This window comes from Lycorma delicatula, chromosome 4, assembly GCF_047948215.1.
Source record: "Lycorma delicatula isolate Av1 chromosome 4, ASM4794821v1, whole genome shotgun sequence".
Classification (NCBI taxonomy): Eukaryota; Metazoa; Arthropoda; class Insecta; order Hemiptera; family Fulgoridae; genus Lycorma; species Lycorma delicatula.
This window is the reverse complement of record NC_134458.1, coordinates 95,253,902-95,276,556: the sequence shown is the minus strand read 5'-3', so window position 1 is coordinate 95,276,556 and position 22,655 is coordinate 95,253,902. Positions and strand designations below refer to the sequence as shown.

Here is a 22,655-nt window from a genome sequence, read left to right as displayed (position 1 = left end):
ATCTGCATTACGTCGTCCGTCCTTCGTAATTTTACTACGAAAACAAAAATATTTTCCCACTTCTAATATATATATTTTACTTTGTTTAATCTTAATATTTAATTCCTCATTATTCCTTTCTGTTAAATTTCACTACCTCCGTTTTGTTTTTGTTTTTTTCAAAACAAATTTCTCTCATCGTAATAAATTTATGCGGTTTATTATTACACAAACTCTCATATATCTTCAGTGACATTTTATATTCAATTTCTGTTAGCGTTTGTTAGATTTCATAAACTTACTTAATGTTTTAGGTGATAGGTATAACATAAGAACCGAGTAACTGCAAAAAATGCTGTCATTCTTCCCCCCTCAAAAAAAAACACTTTTAATTAAATTGTGTTTTTTTTTTGAGTAAATTTTGATTTTTTTTCATGTGAAAACGCAGAGTGGATAAATCACATTTTATTCTGTGTTTTTCAAAACTATTCAATAGTCATTTTTGGTAATTATAAAAGAATCTTAAACAGCTACAATATTTGAAGTTTTATTCTTAAGCATCGGTTCCACAAATGTTTATAATACAAACATACATTACTAGAATATGCAGATAACAATTGCGACCTTCTTACATGACATGACTAACTTTATAGTATGACGACCAGTTGTTGTGATTTTAACACTTTATTAATTTAAATTCTACATAATTTAATTTTACCGATCTGAAAACGAAGAATAAATTGTCCTGAGGATGGTCGAATGACCGAAAGTGCTAGAAAAGAGAACGCGGACAAATTGTTGGTAAGATTGAATTTCATTTATTTATATACGAGTAATATTATATACCAACTGTGCCATGTTTAAAAAAAAAACTTAACATAAATTACTAGAATTAATAATAAATTTTTACGGGCATTTTAAGTATAATTTCTTCCTTTCTTTTTACTAAATGACCTATTCTTTCTATATTTACAACCAGTTCTTTGAATACACTCTTTTTCGACTATTTTAAAAAAGTAATCTTCTCATTTGTTTTAATACGATTTTTAAAAAAAATATAAAATGGAAATCGTTTATTCATTTACGAGTGTATGGCCACCGTTTTGAAATTTGAACGTTAAACTTTCGTGTTCATTTATTTTATAATACTAAATATAATTAAAGTCCTTTATCCGCCCTAGAAATGTTATAAATACCGATCCAATCGTTCAATAGTAAGAAACTCATCAAGACTAAATTGAGAATAAACAAGATATTCATTATTACGTTACACGACAACGAGAGAAAAATTGTTGTATGAGGGAAAAAAGATAGCAGTAAGATATTTAGGTTTGTAACAGTAATTACAATTTGCGATACTTTATTTTTTTATTTTTAATTGTTTTCTTTTTTCTTATCCCTCTTTATACAGTTTTTCTAGAGACTTTAACGAATGAATTTATTGAAATCGCAATTTATATCACCTTAGATTTAGTTTTATCATAATTTTTTTACGGATGGAATTTTTAATTGTTATTTTAAATCGTTTAAAAAAGTTACAGGATTAAGAAAGCTTGTCGCAAAAATATATTTCCTGCATTTTTATAAAATTACAAAGGACACGCTTGTTATTTAAAAAGTCGTTAATAAAATAAAGGATAAAATAACATGCTTTAATATTCTATACAATATAAATTTTTTTTAACAATTTTTTTGCATCTTATTTTTCAACATTTTGGGAGCTTAAAATCAGGTGTTCTGTTCATTTACAATCGTATAATATCTAACAGCAAGAGATGAATCTTTTATGATATTAGGATTTAAAAATAAAAGAGGTTTTCCTTAAAAATTTTCTCCTTGTTTCGAATGAAACAGAACCTGTTACTGACATAAGATTCTACTTGACTTTAAAGTTTTCATACGTGTCCGTGCTATCGAATGATGTATCCATTCGCGTGGCTATTCTTTTAGTGTTCCATTTAAAATTATTTGTAAGAGAGGTTCTAGATACATTAAAATACATTTAAAACATATCACTATGTTTTTTTTTGTTACCATACAATCTAACGCTCGAGCATTTTTAACTTAATGATGTTAATGAGAAATGAATTTTGTAACGCGCTAAAACCGCCAAACCTTATCGAGATTCGAACACAGAATCTTCTGGATGAAATAGAGATCACTCCACCATGGAAATAGATAATTAAAAAATCTACATTACGCTATCATTGTATACAGAACATATATATCAAAATATATGTAGCATAACTTTTATGTCCGGAATTCTCGCGAATAATTCGATCGATTTAAAAGTTAAATCAAAACAGTAATCTGATGTTTATTTGCCCATTGAAAATTGTAAACAAATATTTTTCTTATAGTTTACACTAAAAGTCCTTTAATCCAGACTTGGATACATAGATTAATAAATATCTTATTTTGAACGGTACATTATTATTAACATTACACTGAGCAGGTGTACTATTACATGTATAAAACAAAAAATGGGAATGCCCCATCGTTTGACCAATAGGATCAAGGAGAACCGGAAGAAAACTGGCTTGAAAAATTAAAAGTGTTAAAATTACGTGTAAATAAATTAAAAAATGAGTTTATGAAATAAATTACGGGTATGTGAAGAAAACAATTATATAAAATAAGTACGAAATAAAATTACAATTTGAAAGGCGTTAATTAAACCTGAATACAAAACAGTTGTACTCATTAAATGAGGTTGAAGGAAAATTTACGTTTTTTTTTTTTTAAATTAGTATTATTTAAAATTTAAACGAGTAATATTAGTTTTTTTAAAATAAGATAATTTCATTTCATTTCATTTTAAATAAGTCGACGAGAAGATCTCTTTAACGTACGTAATTTATAAAAATATGATCAGAAATAGTCCACGTAGGTGGTATAAAATTCATTAGCAAACAAATAACGGATGAAATTATAAAAATAACTTCATAGGTTTGCAATTTAATTATAAAAAAAAGTGTTTTACAGCGCACGTTTTGTAACATATCATTCAAGAACGGCCGACGCATTTTTTGAAAATGATTCATTTCTTTCCCCGTAAAGATCCGCAGCGGTACTCGGTCACGGTTAAATCTTGAGTGAGAATAAACAAAGCCTGTGATCGTACAACTAGATAATGCATGTAGCCTTATTAGATGATAGCGGCAGATTCACCTTCCCGCGTTCTATATTTTGACTCGTTTCAATCGTACAGAGGGTATCGTAATTTTAAATGAAAGTTTGTTATTTCAAATGATAAATAATTAATCATATTAAAGTTTATATGTAAATAAAATTAAGATATTAAAGTAAACACTAGATAACCCGGCCTTCACGTCGATATGCATCCGTCGAGTCCGGGTTTCTAATGCTATTAGTACGATAGATATGTATACGGTTCGAAGAAAAATTTATCGGAATATGAAATGATTTTTAATTTCTAGGTGTAAAACGATGCGCTAACGAAAATTCGGAACTACATTTATGAGAAACGATAAAAGTTTACTAAATCTGATCAAATGAATATTTTTCACTGCTATTTATTTAAGTTAATTATTATTATTTTAACTTTTTATTTGAGCGTTTATCTATCGGTCTGTTAAAAAAATATATATCGTTTTTGCGTTTTGCGGTAGCCTACACGTAAAACTCGGATATAAGTCTTAAGTATCTGTATTTATTTACTAGATTAATTATGGTAATTACAGGCCTAATTTCTATCAATAATTCGATAATTATTTATCATTACTATGAAAACCGGGCTATTAATATGTTTTATTATTACTTTTATATATAATGTATAAAATATATATAATTTATTTTTATGATTATTACGGTAAATTATGATGTTTGATTGATGTTGTCGATGTTGGCGATGAGGTTCCCGATAACTCGCATAAGTATAGAAAGAGAGGGCCTGTAAATGCCTAGTAAGAAATATATAATGTGCAGGCCCGGCGCAGAGGAATGGAGTCTTCCATATCCTTCAGTTTTTGATCTGAAGATATAAAACGACATACCAAAAACACTTCATCTCTTTCCGACGAACAGAAAATATTTCTCCTTCTTTCTCACAGGTATCCCCCACCACGGGCAGCGGTCGTCTGGCGAGGCATTTCGTCCGACAGTAACGCAGCCTGCCGGACCGCTATCAAGACTACACCGGACATCAGTCAAACGAGCACAGATGTAGACGAACACCGATCCTTGGAGGACGTGTCCTAGAATCCGGTGAAGCACTAGATTCTGTTGTCACATATCTTTACAACTTCTAATCGCTGTCGTACAAAAAAATACTTGTGAACAGTTCGTATCTTTAAATACGTTTAAAGATACACAAAGTGTCAATATAAACAAATAAGCATAGTTATAATATAACCTATAAGTAGATATAAACATAATTTCACGATATTATTAAAAAACTATCGTACAGATTCGCTGTTTGTACATCGCTATTTTTTGTTCGTTTTAATGTGAACTTTACTACTTTTTTTACAAAAAGAAACGTAACATTTCGATCAAAAAGGACAACCGTAAGTTAAAAAATTTATAATAACTAATATTACGCATTTATTTAATTGTGTTTTTTTATATATATAATTTCTTTATTATATTAATTTTAAGTAACAAAATATATAAATATTTTAGGGAGTATAACCAGAGATTAATTATTTTTATCACATTTATTAACCATTAAAAACTTTTTTAAATCATAAAAAGCTAATTAAATTTACAGCAAGGGAATAAAATTATTTTAATATATATATATTATACAATGAACACAACATTTATTCCTTATAGTATGTTGTTTTAATAAGTATTATTTATAAAAATGTGGTAATATTATTTCTTCCTTTAAGCACATACACATGTTTATATTTATAATTTTTTTATATTTAAAAATATTAATTTATTATTAAATCTTTTCAAATAAATTAAACAAAATATGTATTATAATTATTTAAAATTAAATTTCCATACTAAGATTTAATAACTTTATATGCATAATAATATATATATATATTATTATAATTATGTACTTTTTTTATAAAATTGTGTATAATTTATAATACCTAATACGAAATATACTTTATACTGTCACATGAAAATAATATAATTTTATTAACCCATTAGGCTATGGATAAACAAAAATTTATAAACTTATTTTGTACAATTTTTTATCACCAAGTCTACCGATTGGAATATATTTTATTAAAACAGTAAAAAAATAACAATAGTAATGAATTAACATAATTTATGGCAATGCACGATGCAGTTTGCCGTATCACAAAGAAAAGATGTGCTAATAAATCCCAGTTATCTGTAAAAGTTCATTTTATATTTTTTAGCATACGATCTCAACAATAATTTAATTTTCATTATAAAATGAGGTTAATTTTTAAAAATTAATGTATATTTAAGATCTAAATAGATTTTATAAATAGTAAATAGATCGTTTCTTTTAAAAATAAACATAATTATATAACATAAGTCAAATAATTCGGAAATTAAGTAAACTTTTAGTCGAGCTTAAGAGAGAAAAAAACAAATCCTTTTAACTATGTTAACCGGATTATTTTTAAGTAAGTTATTTCCTTCTAGCAAATTTCATTATAAGTAATAATAAATTAAATCTTTTATTACAATTAAACGTTTAAAAGAAACAATCAAAGGTAAATTTTTTTCTATAATCTATGGTAAACTGATGCGAGTGTAAAATAATAAAAATCATTTTCAAATAATAATTATTTTGGTTAGGTTTATTCACTTCGGCTGATAATGTAGTGAATTTACTTTTTAATTTTAACGTTAATTTATAAACAATGTTTGTTTTAGAACAGTAACTTAAAGAAAAAAAAAAATTCTGCTAGAAAAGTTGCCCGTAACTAAAAAACAATTAGCAATATATCATCAGTATTTTAACAACGATTACCGTAATAAAATTATATATGTCCTTCAATTCATGTGTTTTTTCACGTGATCATTATTTATCACATGATAACTAGTATTATAATTTTTTGCCAAAAAATTCGTAATAGTTTAAGGACAATAAATCAAGAGTTTAGACTTCAAAGAGAGCCTTCTTGGTTTTTATTAAACTTTAGCATACAATAAATAATTTTACGTTATCCAATCATATAAAACGAAATTATCTTTAATAGAGATTTATTATCCATAATATTGTTTAAGAAACTAAATTTTTTAATTTTATATTAATAAATAATTTAAACAAAAACCAATAAAAATAATGTAGTAATATAACGGATATGTATAATATAAATTACAAAACACCGACTTCACATATAACGTGACAAATGTTAAAAAGAAAAATTACCCGTAAACTGATTTATTATATGATCACATGATTACTAGACCCGATCCATGTGATCTTATCACATGATTACTGAAACCGATTTATCGCATGATCAGGCTTGCTTTTTGTTTTGTTTTGTTTTTCGCCTGGAATATATTTTTCATGATATTATTAATAACACTATTACATTGGAGTAACCGGATACTATATTATAATAACAATAATAATAAGAATAACATTAATTTTTCATATTATGCCAGACTTAATTATAGACTGCAAAAGAAAAAAATCTACAAATCGAAAAAATTATAGCCTGCATATACTAAATGATTATATACAGGCATATCACGATTCGTTCGGTCATCTGGTGCGGCTGCAAAGTATATTCTATGATCGTATTGGTTATAAATATAGATTTACTTATTATAGTATTATACAGGTAGAGGGCTAACTACAGTTGTTACAGAAAAGTTCAAACAATTTGTAACACGACATATACACTGACATTACTTAAAATGACTATTTTACTTTACAGCTATCGCATTGGTTTTGATGTTTATAAAAAATATACCTGTAAAAATATTATATTTTTGTTTGAACGCTTTTAATATGATAACCACTAATTGAAAAGAGTTCAAAATTTATTAAAGAAAATAATTGCCCGGTCGAAATTTGTATTAAACTTATCGTCCTTTCAAATACATTAAATCTGTAAGCGATTGGATAAAGTAACATAAATTAATAAATAAAATATTACTTACTAACGCGGTTAACAATTATTAATAATAAATTACCCGCAAACAGGTAATTTTAAAACGTTTTATCATCTGACCGAATAGAGAAAACAGACAGATTTTATGCGGTATCGACAGTTCCTGCGAACGAAATAATTTTAATAAATTTTTCTTTGTCGGTCTTAGTTTTTTTCTAACATTTAGTATATATTTCACTAACTCTCTGACATATTCCCCTTTTATAATGCAACCTACAAGTATATGAAAACATGATTATGAAAAATGGAATCGTATCAGGAATTAGAATACTACACGATATAAATATGATACAATTGTTTATTATTGTAAACAATAATTAGGCAGATAGTAATATATTTTCCCGATTTCTGATGAAAAATAATAATAAAAAAACTGCAATATTAACGTTCTTCTCTATTATTTTTTGTTCATCAGAAATTTTTTCTAGTCAACAAATATTTTTGAACTTATGAATGTTCCTGTTACTGGATGAAAAGCATTAAATAATTACATTTGTTCAGATAAGTATTTCCTTACACGCAAACATTTAGTGCAACAATTCTTCATGTTGAACTTTTATAGACTTTGTGTGTGTGTGTATACATACATATATATATATATTTTTTAAGTAATAAAACAATAAACATCAAAAAATACAATTTTATGTTCTACAAGTTATATTCCTTTTTTAATAGATATGCTGTAATTATTTTTGTTTCTTTTCTTATATAAAAATGATCATTTACTTTTTTGTTTACAAAAAAAAATCCTGTATCCGGTATCGAATTGGGAATGTTTCCCACTGAAGTAAATAAATTAACAAGTACTCATTACTTTAATGAGTAATAAATAGTAACAATAAAAGACTAATTAGGCTGTAAATCTATGCGCACTTATTTAACAAAACAATAAAAATTAAACTTTATAATAAACCTAAATAATTATGATTTAAAGCTATGAGTTTGAAACGCTAATACGTTAAACCTTTGTAAAGCTGTATATTTTTGTATTTCTCTCTGCTAATTAGTTACTAATACTTACATTTACCGTTCCCGTACATGTATTAATACTTCTTTGCAAAAAAAAAATAATAATAACAAAGCCATTCCATATTCTATTTTTAGTTTTCCAAAACAAATTGTAGCACACACTTATCCGGAAAAACATATGAAATTCAGCACTTTCGATTGAACTGACAGAAACATCGACTTCGATTGAATAACTTGATTTTATCGATAATTTAACACGTGAAAAAGTCAGTACTTCGTGTTCTACAAGATTAAAACATTTGACTTCGGTTTAAATAAACATGCATAAATATTATTACCGATATTCATACATGAACTTATAAATCATATGTAAAATACGTTATAATTATACTATGTAGAATACAAAATCCTAAAACAGTTAGCAAATTAAAAATTGTACTTATTTTTCCACCGAAATTTATAATTTAAACTGTCATATAGTGTAGCAAAATATCATAATCTTATGAAAAATCACTTTTCTGTATAAAAGCAACTGTTAATTTATTTTTTTAACAGAACCTGTTAAAAACTTAAACGCTATTCTTCTCCGGGGATATGTATATCTTTACATATGTACATCGGGCGTATGTTTACATAGGCCAGTACAAATATTTACTTATAAAAACAACATCCTTTAAGTGTGATAAGCTAATATTTAAATGTATTGCAGTAAAAAATATTTGTTTATTTCAATTTTGTATATCTTTACATTATACGTTTAGGTAGGCCTACGCAAATATTTAACGGTATAATAAGAAAATTATTGTTACGTAAAATATGATAGTAAATGTTTTCCTTAAAACATTTTTTTTTAAATATAAAAATAGATACCGATAAAAATTTTCGAAAAGTAACAGTCTATGGAAACTTCCGGTAAGTAACAATGGAAACTTCCGGTAGAGAAACCCCTTAATAACTCTACAAATTTTTTAAGAATATTTGGTAAATTACGAAGTTTATATGGTATATCTTTGTTAATTGATCAATTCCAAAAGTAATGTACCAATATTACTTAAAACTGATTACGCTGTTCCCATATTTTTATAGTAATACTATTACTTTGACAAATATAATCAACATTATTGTAGCTTATTTGATAAAATTTTAGCATTAATTCACATTTAGTTATATATATAAAACAACTTTAAAACAAGCTTACTTTCGTTGTTCAATTAAACAATTTTTATGGTATGCAGTATGACGAGCTGAAATCTTCTACAACTTTATCTAGTTAAAACCCTGATACCTGCCTATTTTGATAACCAGCAGAGTAGATATTTTGCATTTAAGTTTACTAAATTATCACTGTTTGTCAATTACAGTATTTTTTTTAAGAAAATAGATTCATCCATTCATTTGTGTTACATCCGTGTTCATAATCCTAGAATATGTATTTACTTTAAATCGACCACAAAGTTTTCCCAGAACACAAAACCGAGGAACCGATAACGTTAAAAATATGACTAAAACGGATAATCCTTGATCTATCTAATAATTCACAAATAAAGACAAGAGTTGTGGGTATTATCAGCTGTACTTTGACACGATTCTCAAGTTACGGTAAGAAAATCTTTTCGCGTCTATATTCTTCAGAACATATCAAAATAAATTGTTTTTGTCTTTTAATATCCCCTCAAATTTTTAATTTTTCTTACTGATCTTTTCGAAAATTTATTATTAAATACATTATTAATTCCATTTTATAGAGATTGATCTACGGCGTTTCTGTATATCATTTCTTATTTTTATAATCGTTGAATTTATAAAGAGTAAAAGTCAAAAATGAAACTGTCAAACCAAATTTTTTTAAAGTAATTATTCAAGTACTCAAGTTTTTTACGTATTTTAAGTATTCATACGTTCCTATTTCAGTGTAGTTAATAAATAGATTACATCTTTCGTAAAGTAATTCGATATATCATGTAACTCGTAGTACTACTGTAAATAATTACAACTTCTAAGACGCTCGAAAGATTTAAATAAGGTTAAAATCAGTAATATTATTTAAAGAGTACGCATATTATACTTTTTCTTCTGCTGAAATTACAACAAAACGATTCGAACAATCTTTTAAGTAAATTCTACTTTTTATTTTTACATATTTATTTTAATAACACACATGTTTTAATTGATTTTAATATCAGACTGATCAACAGTTTAATTACTTAGATTTTTACAGCGATAAAAATACAGCTATGTATTCAAAAATATAATGAAGTAAATTTATGTATGCTTACATTTTTTAAAGAGTACTACACCTTTTTAAGGAATATATAATTTTCTGTAACTATTATTATTATTTCAGTAAAACAAATATCACGCCGTTTCCTTTAATTTGCGGTCACCTCAAAATAACGGACAATATAGGAACAGTGCTGTTCGTTTATGAGAGGTTTCACCGCAGACTCTATAAGTTAATGTATTATTATAGCATCACCTAAAAAATATAATAATACGTATAACATGTTATTCGTGATGTATGAAATAAATAACACTTTTACCTAGAACATTATATGTTTATATTTTATTATTTTGTAAAAAAAAAATAAGAAGAATAACAATTGCACGTAGTAAAACGTACTGCTTTATTAACATACGGATGTCCGTTTGGGTTGTTGGACAAACGTTTTAGCCCGTAGATTGCGATCGTAAAATAGGTAATTGATACAATAATCAACATTATTTAACATATTTAACTATAAGTAATAGATATCCGATATACGGCTTACGATTACCAAATGATGCATGTGTTGAGGATAAGAAAAGACAGCAGCAGGAAATGGTCATTCAATTATTACAAACTAGTTGTTGAATAAAGATGTTAAATTTTATTTTTACGGTTACAAAACAAAATTTATCTATCTAATATCGTTCTAAATACATACATTATCCTTAATTAAAAGATTTAAAATATAAAATTTTTAATTTATTTACTATTCCTCGGATTCCCAACTGAAAATGCATGTAATTAGGTTTTCCTGAAACTCTACTGCTTTTTTTATAAATTGCTTAATAAAAAACAATTGATAATTTTTAAGAGTAAAAAACCTATTTTATTGAATTTTAGACCTAGTTAGATTATAGTAAAAGCTTTAAAAAAATATATTTTATATTATTAATCGATAAATAATAATATTTATTAATTATATGAACAAAAAGTAAACGGTTTGCTCATCAAATATATCTTTTAGTCGGTTTTCAATTTCATCGTATTAAAAATAAATAAATTATTAAAAAATATTTATCGATTGTTAAAAAACAATATTTTTTAATATAATTTTTCATTTGATACAAAAAGATTTTTGTAAATCTTATTTTTACTTTAAACGATTAATTATTTGTAAAAATTAAGATCGAACCATCGAAAAACATTTAAAACAGATATTTGAAAAATAAACTTCCTGTTTTGTTAACCTAAAAAATTTAGAAAAAAAACGTTTAATATGTTACTACCACGACAAAAATAAATTCTAAAATTAAAAATATTTTTCTTTCAGAAAAAAAACCAATTCTGTATCTCGTTGAAAAAATTTTCTTCCTGTACCTTAGTAAAAAGCGTGATTTTAAATTAATATTCTACAAAAAATATTATTTTTATAATTAGAATTCCAAAATCAGTTGATTTATTACTTTTTTTATGAAACTGAAGTAACCTACTAAAAATTCGAAAATTATAAGATCTTTTGAACTCTCAACATTAAATATTATTTTTATAAAAAAAAAAAAAAATACGTTGTTTTCTTAACTAGGCATAGAACAAAAATCTGAAATTTTAAAAAAAAGCACTTTCCTTTATTTTCATTAAAAATTATGTATATAATTTGTTACGGATAGTTAGTGGTTTACGGTTTTTTTGTTGTTGAGATTTTGGGATGTACGGGCAGTTTTTTGATAAAATTGACAAAATATATTTTATTTTAGATGATAAATTTTGATATTTACTTTAACATAAAGTAAGTATTATAATTTAATAATACTTAAATTTATATATTTTATTAAACCAAAGTAAGAAGATTTTTTTAAAATATGGAATGTTTTTTAAAATATTACATATAATATATTATATATGTCGTAACTCATTCATAATTAACGCCCAGAGAAAACTACTGAAAGTAAATTTATGAAAATTTGTATACTTTCTTTTTACGGTGGAAGTTCACACTAAGAATTATTTTTCTTTTAATTCCGAGTTTAAAGGGTTAAAATAGATTTTTGAATCTTTGTTTTGAAACAGGACTATTTTTTTAATTTCTCGGTAACAAATGAAGATATTAACTTGATTTTTGTGTGTGTAACCTGCATGTGAATATCTAAAAATCAGTTTCTAAATTTTTCGAAAATCGACCTTGAAAGGGGTGAAGAAAGGTAAAAAATCTTTTGAACATTGATTGCAAATTTTCCCTAATTCCGTCTATATTAAACGAGATATTCAATAAATTCGGGCTTAAAAATACTCTTCAGATATAACTTATCTGAGGACAATTTATCTGATAATAACTTTTTCGGGTGTTTTTGAATTTCGATTTTCTATGGCATGCGTCGCTGTACGGCGCAGCAGCTCTACCAGCACAGTCAATACCATTGTTACTGTATCTGCGATACGACTGGCTGCACTTGCCTCCGGTTACTTCACTAAAAACATAAAATTAAAAATTAAAAAAAAAGAGAAACGAAGTGCCACCTTCTATTGGTGACTGTTGGGTAACGCTAAGAACCAGACAAGAATACATTTTTACCCGTACGAAAGTCGGGTAACCAGCTATAACTAATTTTTTTAAGATGGAGGTCGTCTATTTTGAAACCCGCATTCTTCAGATCATTCAAAGTTTCGGAGCCTGCACTGACTAAACTGTTGCTCTGAAGAAATTACAGTCCACTTATAGTTTTTATAAATTGAACAGGCTTTAATTATTATAATTCTCACAAGCATCAGTTTAATGAACGCAGGGGGATTAATTTTTTTGGCTAGTGGAAAATTATTATTTAACCTGATAAATATCCGCTGACCGCGACAGGAAACGCAAGTAAACATATTGCCCGGGTGAAGCCGCGGCGGGGTTGCTAGTATATATATATATATATAAAATTTGTGAAAATTAATTTTAAACGCTAAACATCGTGAGAAAAAATGTTATTTACGTAACAAAATTTTATCAAAATTACTCGAAATTTTTTAAGAAATGCAGATTAACCTAAAATTTGCATACCCTACAACAAAAAAGTAGCTTTACATTTGACTTAGCTCATTTTTTTTATTAATATTTCGTCACTTTTAATAAATACCTTCAGTTTACGCTTCAAATTCATAGAGATTATAATTTCGAAAATTTTGTCTATTTAATTGAAAAAAAAAATTTAAAATACAATAAGTAACTCAGAATGTATTTAAAATAAGAATAAAAACTGTATTATTCGGTCAGTGAGTTTTCTTTTATTAAATTTTGCCATCTTTATAATTTTGGAAGATTAGTATTCATTATAAAGTTATTAAAGTATAAGAAAAGGTTCTTTACCCAAAGAAAGAAGGAAGTTTTTTGTAAGAAAAATATACACTTATAGTTAAAACGAATAGCCAGAATAAAGCTTGGTGAGTGATCCAGTAGAATTGGATGAACTAATTTATAGGCTATAGGCTATCATAAAATTGTAATTTCTTCCTATTTATTAGAACTCAATTTAGACACTGTTGTAATTTATAACCTAATTACAACATATCTTATGTGATTATAAAAAAGAAGCGTGCCGGTTATAGTTTATAGGTTATAATTTAATACACTTGCATAGCTTTATTCGAGATACCAGTAGCCCTGTAATAAAATTAGAATGAAAATTATAAAAATATTTATACCGTAATAAAATAAGTAAAAAAAAAAAAAACAAGCGAAATAGTTACGCATAACACTTTAAGGAAATAAAATATTATTTTTATTTTTTATTTAATTATAGAAATTAATTTCTCTTTTCGATTTAATTTTCCTTTTATTACTTTTTCATCCAAAATTATACATAATATAAAACAGAAATATGACTGTAAACAGTTTATTTTGGTAGCTTAACGAACGTTTTGAGATTAACAGTCTATTTTTATTTTTTTAATTCACATATACGGGTAGGCTATATGTTTCTCAACCATGATTTCACATTTAAGCTAAATTTCTGTGTTGAACTCATGGACATATTTATTTTAATAATCCCATGATAATGTTACCGTTTATAATTATAGACCGCAAATAAGGTATTACAAGTAACTAAAAATAAGTGTTTTGAGAAAAAACTCTCTGATTTTGATAAACATCAAACACTTATCAATTTATCAAAAATATCACCGTTAAAATATATTTTTTTTCTGTTGTCAAAAACTGAATGCAAATAAAAATAAGCGGTTATAACTCTTGACTGTTTACGCGAAAATTCCTGAAAAACCTCAACCTGACATCCCCGTACTTACTAAGTATCGTTTTCATCAATATCTAAAAAAGAAGTTCAAAGATAAACCAAATCGTTTCAGAAGTTACTCGCCCCACATAAAATGTAGTAACACGTACTTTAACCTTTATAACTTTTTTTCAGTTAGTATAAAATATATTTTTACACTTTAATCGACGAATAAATGTTAGGATATTTGTATGGTACAAACGTAGAGGTCACGGTTCGAAAAAGCTTTACGAGCAACGTTTTTTTTCGCTGAAAGTTTTTTTAAATTTTTGATTACTTTTAATTAAAAAAAAAATTGTTATCCGTTACCATTTTTTGAATAATACACAATGCTCGAGATTTCCTCGTTTTGTCAGAAAATCTGAAAAATTACATAATTTTTTATCTTTCGCTTTATTTATCTATTTTATATGTAAACGGTTTAGTTTTTTATGTAAAAAGTCAGTCATTTTCGAATCAACTGAAATTTAGTAATTTTATTCATATAATATTAAAGTTTAATCTTCATATACGTAATCTTTGGATTTATATGGTGCGAAGAATTTAAATTAGATTAATTTATTTTGTAGAAAGTTTAGTTTGTTTTCATTTGTCAAAAACTCTAATTTGAATTTTGTATATAAAAAAGGAGCCTTTTTTAATTACTGTAACATTAACGAATAGATTTTTAAAAGATTTTTTTTATTATAACGAATTTTAATATTGAAATAGAAATAAAAAACAACATAACCCGGATGCAAAAGCTACAAGCTTATTTCCCATGTCAAAAGCACGAGATTTTTCTTATTTTAAAAGAAGAATGTCTTAAAAACGGATACATATAATTTTGATAAAATTTTAATGAATTTTTTGTTGTACAGAATAACATTGTTTTAAGGATATTTTAATTTTCACGAGAAATTTTGATAGATTATTTTAAAACGAGAATTAATTTCATTGTTGTTCGAAAAAGTAGAAACACTGGTCTAAGGATATTGAACTAAAGTAATATGGATTTACTGTTAAAATAACCAATACAGAAAAAAAATCGAAAATTCGCTCAAAAAATAACTACATGGTCGATAATTTCACGCAAAGAACAACGGTGCAGAAGAGATTCGTCATCACCCTATAATAAAATTCTTTTGCTTAAAATCGACTGTTTATTAGAAATTTTCATTTTTCATAATGATTCCTTGTGGTTCGCCACGGAAAAATTGGCATTTCTTTTATATAATTTACTTTATTTAATTTACTTTATTTTCTTTTTTATAATTTTTTAAAATTAAAATTTACCTAAGTTAATATTTTAATCGAATTTTATCTAAATTTATTATACAAGATACAGTCTTTTATTGTATATCAGTGATTCCCAAATTGTGCGCCGCGGTGCCCCGGGGAGCCGCGGCCTCTTCACAGGAGCGCCGCGAAATATTGTAAAAGCTACATAATTAATTGAACCAAGACATTTATAATTATTAATTTAATGTTAATAAATAATGAAGATATACGAGTTTTATTTATTTTTATCTCTTACGAGTAGTCATACTTTTACTTACGGTAGGGCGCCAAGGAAAATTTTTAATTGAAAAAGGGCGTCGCGACTCGGAAAAGTTTGGGAACCATTGATTGTATTTGTAAATAGTTAGATAATTATGCGCTATCATCAAATCTGGAAAAAACGAAAAGTTAATGAATAGATTAAGTTTTATTTATATATATATACATATTGCTATCTAATTATATATATTGTATAATTACAACCTAAATGCGTTCTATTTTTTTGTTATTAATTTTCAATTAATGTAGATGAATTATAAAAAATAGTTAAAAAAATTTGCTTATTCACAAGTTAAAGTAGCAATATGTATAGCTAAACTGTAATATGTAGTTATTCTTTTTCGGATAAATATTATGGATAAATCCAGAATATATCAAATACATACGCTCGAAAACATCTATAATGAATGTGACATAAACCATAAAAAGTGTAATCTTAATCAGTTTAACAATTCTTGGGAATTAAATAATAAAATATTTCATATCTATCGGCCGAACTGAGAAAATTTGGTTTATTCTCTGATTTGATTAAAATATAACAGTATTATTGTTAATAAATGATTTTGTATGGGATAAAATTAATGATTTCTGATCGGATCGAATATTTTATTAAGTATTTATACGTCTGATCTATTGTTGTGATGAGTATAATTAATTGAATTTTACCAGTTAATTTTTAAACTTGTAGCGTATTTTATGATATATAACTAAAAATGTTCCACCGTGGACACTATGTTTGGATATGTTATGAGCTGATAAGAAACATAAGCTAATAACCTTAGACGACAATTTTTTTATATATTATTTTTTGTTTTATATATAATAAAAAACAAACATAAGTAGTCGTAATAGACTATTAATAAATACTCTATCTATAAATCTACTTATAACGAACGTATAATTAAATGAACGACTATCTTGTTTATAAACCTAGAGAGGGTTTGAGAGAGTCGGAAGATAGGATTTGTGAATCACAATTATTTATTTCAATAGGGTCTTCAGTTTTCTAGTCGAGCCTATGTTTAAACACAGTATATTAAATTTCAGGCGTCTTTGTCTTTGAAGTAGGTTAAAAGAAAAATTATTTTTTATTTAATTATTTTGATTCATATTGTACTCTGGGATATCGTTCGGTAGAGCCTTCAGCATAAATAGCCTGTACGAGAACTTTACAGCCGTCATTACTAGTATATTTTATAACACAATGGTCGTTACGCATACGATAAAACCAGGTAATAACAATGGCCTATGTTACAGAAAGAAAAATGGATACGTTATATTTATATTTTTATATATATGTATATTTTCTGTTTCTTTTATAACAAAACCTCTTTGGGCTAATGAATATTTTTAGGCTGTTACTATTTCTTATTTAATAAAAAAGCAACAAATCCGGATAATTAAAAAATCCCGATTAAAGACAGATTATTTTTATAATAAAATTTTGAATAAATAGACGCTAATGTCGAGCGGTAGTATAGTTATAAAACACTGTAAAATATGTTTTCATCGCATCCTAATTTGTTTATATTTTACTAACATTTTTAATCTAATGATTTATTTTAAGTAATCAATCATTTTTCCATTTTGTTTTTTAATATCTGCATGAATAAATAATATCTAAAGATATTTTTAGTTATAATAAAAGGAAAAATATCTCATTTGTTTTTATATGAAAAAAAAATTTAATCAAAAATTTTTGGCACTAAATGTTCCTAATAATATTCTTTATCATATAGAAAAATTATTGGCTCCCTAATTTACCGGGTCATGATGTAGTAAATTAGCCCCGACCATGTCTAAACGGAATGAGCATAAAAATATTCATAGCGGTCGATATAAACGCTAAACGCTATGACTGGCATAAGATTTTTTTTTCTCATTTGGAATTATTTTGAACGGAATAAAAATATAAAAAAAGGAACAAAATTTTAATTTGTTGTCAAAAAGAAATTGAGTTCATCAGGAAAATTAAATCTAATAACGTACTATCAAGTAATATTACTAAAACAAACAAAAAAAATCAGAAAAAATTTATAGGTTTATTATTAAAATAAAACTGTTATATACAACCTTTCTTTTTTTTTGTATTATAGCTTTTATTTATTTCATTACATTACTTTAACAAACATATATTTATCGCACGTAATAAGGAAGCAATAACCAATTTACACAATCAGAAAAACATTGGACTATTTTCTCAGGTTATATTCATGACCCGTTACGACGAAAAACGGAACTTAGAATTAATTTGCGAAAGTTAACATTTTGGTAAGGAAAGTGCGGTGAAAATTTTGAAATTCCATTTTCATTACATCTACTTATTTTTCCATTATTATTTAAAAAATTACCTTTTTATCTGAGTCATTTAAACATAAATTACCGGGTAAATTGTAGAAAATTTGCATATGTACTGATTCCCATATAAATAAATTAACACGATTGATTTGAGTGTTATTTTCTGCCCTTCCTAGCATTTTCACTCTAACATTCGTAGTCGACGCGTTTTGGAGTACCTTAATTCTCAAAACTACTTATAGCACCGAGTCTTCCTGAGTCGGGATCGTCGAATAAATAGCGATGTTAAGGTCCTCCCACTCACCATCACTACTGTCATGGGCTTTTCTGCTTTGCCCCTCCCGCTGTAACGGTTATACAATTTCTTGAAACTAATCCTTGTGGTTCTTCATTTTAACATATTACATCAGATTGAGTGTTTATTTGTTCATCAGTTATTTCCTGTCATTTAAGCAAAAGAGGTCATGATAGAATGGATGGGGTGTGGGAGGAGTTTAACATCGCTATTTATTCGACGATCCCAACTCAGGAAAACTCAGTGCTAAAGTAGTCTTGTGAATGGAGGTACTACGAAACGCGTTAATTACGAATGTTAGAGTGACAACGCAAGGAAAGGCAGAAAATAACATTCAAATTAATTATGCAATCCTACCGGAAATATGAAATATTGTGAAAATGTTAAATGTAATATCTAGTTTTTATTTATAATATTCTCCGATGATTAATTCTGTAATATTATCGACAACTAATAAATTAATATTGATGATAAAATAAAAGTAAACATGCTCATAAACAGTTTTAAAAAAAATTAAAATTATAAACTAAATGCACATTTCGATTATTACACTTCCATCATCAGTAGCTACAAAGCAATTAGAGAACGTACGATTAGATGCAAAAACTTAAAATGAATAAAATTTGTTTTTTAAATAAAGTAATAAAAAACATACATTTAAAACAAAAACGGACACTTAAAAACAATAAGTATAGTTATTTATGTTTGTATTTATTGAAATAAAACTAAAAACAACGGTTAAATAAAATTCTAGATGCAAAAAGGGTAGCGAATGTAGGATCGCGCTGTCCTCAGACATGCATCCTGATGCATATGCGGCTTTAGATTTTTATTTTATGAAAATGGAACTAGAATTTTTCATAAAAGTTTTATTTAAATAACCGTCTAACGTAGCTTATTCTTTATGCTTGATAATAATAATAATAATGTTAAAAAATCATTTTCATTTATTACTACCTAAAGAAATATAATGTAATTAATTTTAAAAAATAAAAGGAAAATAGTAAAACTAAAATATTCACCTGCGAATTTTTAAAAGTAGAACAAATTTAAATTAACAGTCAAAGATACTAATTTTACTACATAATTTTGCCATTCCACTATGTCTGGTAACTGAAAATAGTGTAGGACGGAAAAACGAAGTTACAGACTGTAGTACAGTATCGAAGAATATTTGCAACTTTAGGGTTGAAAATGAAACAAAAAAAAAGATATCTAACAAATAACTTTTAAGGTACCTTTTACAACGAAATGGATGAAAAATCATTAAATTATCATTTTAAAAAACAAAATGTCGATAGAAAAATTTATTTTTCATTATAAAGGAACGATGTCAATGAACTCGAAGAGCTGTCATTAAAATAAACCCATTTAAAAAAAATCTGTTTCAATTTTTTTTTTACTCCCTTATAAAATTATCCACTTTGCAATAAGACCCAATTTTTAGAAGTGGTTACATATGTATAAACAAAAGTATATCGACAATATGAATCTTAATATGAGAATTAATATTATGTTATTTATTTATTTAATTTAGAATCGATAAAATTCGATTTTGTTTTTTAGCCTATAAACGAGTAAAAACTGACACTAATCTTTTTTTCAACTGGCCTAAGCTAAATGGAAAAGCGTAGCCTATTTTAAAAAATGTTTAATTAAATAACTGAATTTTATTGATAAAACTACATTCTGAATCATCCAAAACTTCCTTGTACGGAGTAAAGGAAGTATTGTGATCGCGGAAAATTCCGATTTTTAGACTTCATCGGACATATCCATTTTGACCATCCCCGAATCCATTTTGATTAGTTTTGGAGTGACGTCTGTACGTAAGTACGTATGTATCTCGCATAACTCAAAAACGATTAGACGTAGGATGTTCAAATTTTGGATTTAGACCTGTTGTAGCATCTATTTGTTCACCTCCCATTTTTATTGCAGTCGACCGAACCAAAAGTGTCCAAAAAAGCCCAAAATCCAAAATATTTGGATTTTGGACTTTTTCTTAACTGCAGTAATAAACCGTCACTGACAGCTTTTGAACGATATATCATAAGTGGTCTTATTTTCATTGGTTCCAGAGTTATAGCCAAAATTAAATATTTGGATTTACAAGCAGAAGGCACATCGGTTCAATCCGTCTTTGTCTCCTTTATTTTAACTTTTTTTTTAATTTAAATATATTGATTTATTAATAATTATTAACCTCTGATTGTAAAAAACAATTTATAATAAATAATAATTCAATAAAAATAAAAATAAAAAATGTGAAAAAAAATCAGAAGTTATTAGTGAAATAAAATTTTATATACTTTTAAAAATGTGTATATGTAATTTAATAGACGTACAAGGAAGTTATGTGGTGTCCCGATCAGATATTTTACTCAAATATTTAAAGTTTAAAATACATTATATAATCCCAAAATGCTAAAATGTATATCTTCCCGTTAATATTACTATATTGAAACTAGTTGAAATTTTAAAATTCATTTTTTAGCGATTTCCAAAGAATTTGTAAAAAGCTGCTGCGCCCGTTCATGTTTATATTCATATGTATGTATAAGATTTTTTCGTCCGCTCTACCGGACGAAACTCTTAACCGATTTTTATGAAACTTGGTGGTATAATGTAAACCTATTGAAAATAAAGCCGAATTGATTTTTGAGCAAATTGGCTCACAGGAGCCGGAGTTACAGACAAAAAACTGGGTTTTTGGGTACGTTTTCAAGGTTAATTAAAATCGGAAATCCGCTCTTCTGACGCACTTACTGTGACAGACGTTTATTTTTTTAATTTTCAAAAGTTTTGTAACATTGTGATAAAACTTTGTCTATTATCTTGTAAAATATTTTTGCCAAACGTTTTTAACTTGCTAGCAGTTTTTGGACAATCGGAATATCTGAGAAGAGAAGATTAGAAGCTTTTGAAATGTGGTGCTATCGGAGAATGTTAAAAATCAGATGGTTGGATAAAGTGACAAATGAAGAGGTATTGCGGCAAATAGATGAAGAAAGAAGCATTTGGAAAAATATAGTTAAAAGAAGAGACAGACTTATAGGCCACATACTAAGGCATCCTGGAATAGTCGCTTTAATATTGGAAGGACAGGTAGAAGGAAAAAATTGTGTAGGCAGCCCACGTTTGGAATATGTAAAACAAATTGTTAGGGATGTAGGATGTAGAGGGTATACTGAAATGAAACGACTAGCACTAGAAAGGGAATCTTGGAGAGCTGCATCAAACCAGTCAAATGACTGAAGACAAAAAAAAAGCAGTTTTCATAGAATTGAAGAAAATATATGTTTACAGTTTGAGGAATACTAAATTTTAGCACAATTTTTTACTCATAAAAGGTTTTCTAAAGATTTTTGAAAAAAACATTTTTTTTTCAATTCAGTAAGCTTCATAGAAGAGTTGTATTGTACAGGGATAAAAAAAATTTAAAAAAAATTAAAAAGTCGTAATGACTATTCCCAATTCAAATAACAAGAAAGGTTTTGGGTCACTCAATTATTTTGAAAACTGAACCCCTTTAAAAAAAAATCCATTTTTATGATCTAGTTATAATACGTATTACTGGTGGACGTACGTAAAATTAAATACGCGTTTCTTGTACTTATGTGGCCACTACATTTTTCCAGGAATACTGGTTATAGATGAGAATGATAAAACAAATTTAATCTTTTACTATAGAATTTGAGCTATTTTTTTTCAAGGACGTTATAAAATTTCACATAAAAACAAGGGAGGCAGACTTTTTAAGTTAGTGTTTCAAAATTTTTAACGTAAAAGTATTTTTAATAATGGGAAATTGATCGATTTTGCAAATATTTATAAATAATTTCGGGATAATAAAAATCTTAATATTAAGTTTTATATATATACTTATTGTGTACCGTTTTAACTGATTTTAGAAATAATCTCGCGCGTTGGCTACGTAACAGATTATTTTGATTATATTTTACCATACAAATATACACAAAACTCAATTGAAATCTATTATCGAGTGAAAAAGGTTA

General features: G+C 26.4%; 1 protein-coding gene across 1 annotated transcript in view; it reads left to right on the top strand.

Annotated features, from left to right (window-relative positions):
- The first annotated feature begins 4,175 nt into the window (after positions 1 to 4,175).
- The window catches only part of fj (four-jointed box kinase), a 124,957-nt gene continuing 106,477 nt past the window's right edge, over positions 4,176 to 22,655 (top strand). Inside the window, exon 1 of the mRNA XM_075363699.1 lies at positions 4,176 to 4,508. The gene's annotated coding sequence lies outside the window, so the exon portion shown is untranslated. The remainder of the gene's footprint in view (positions 4,509 to 22,655) is intronic.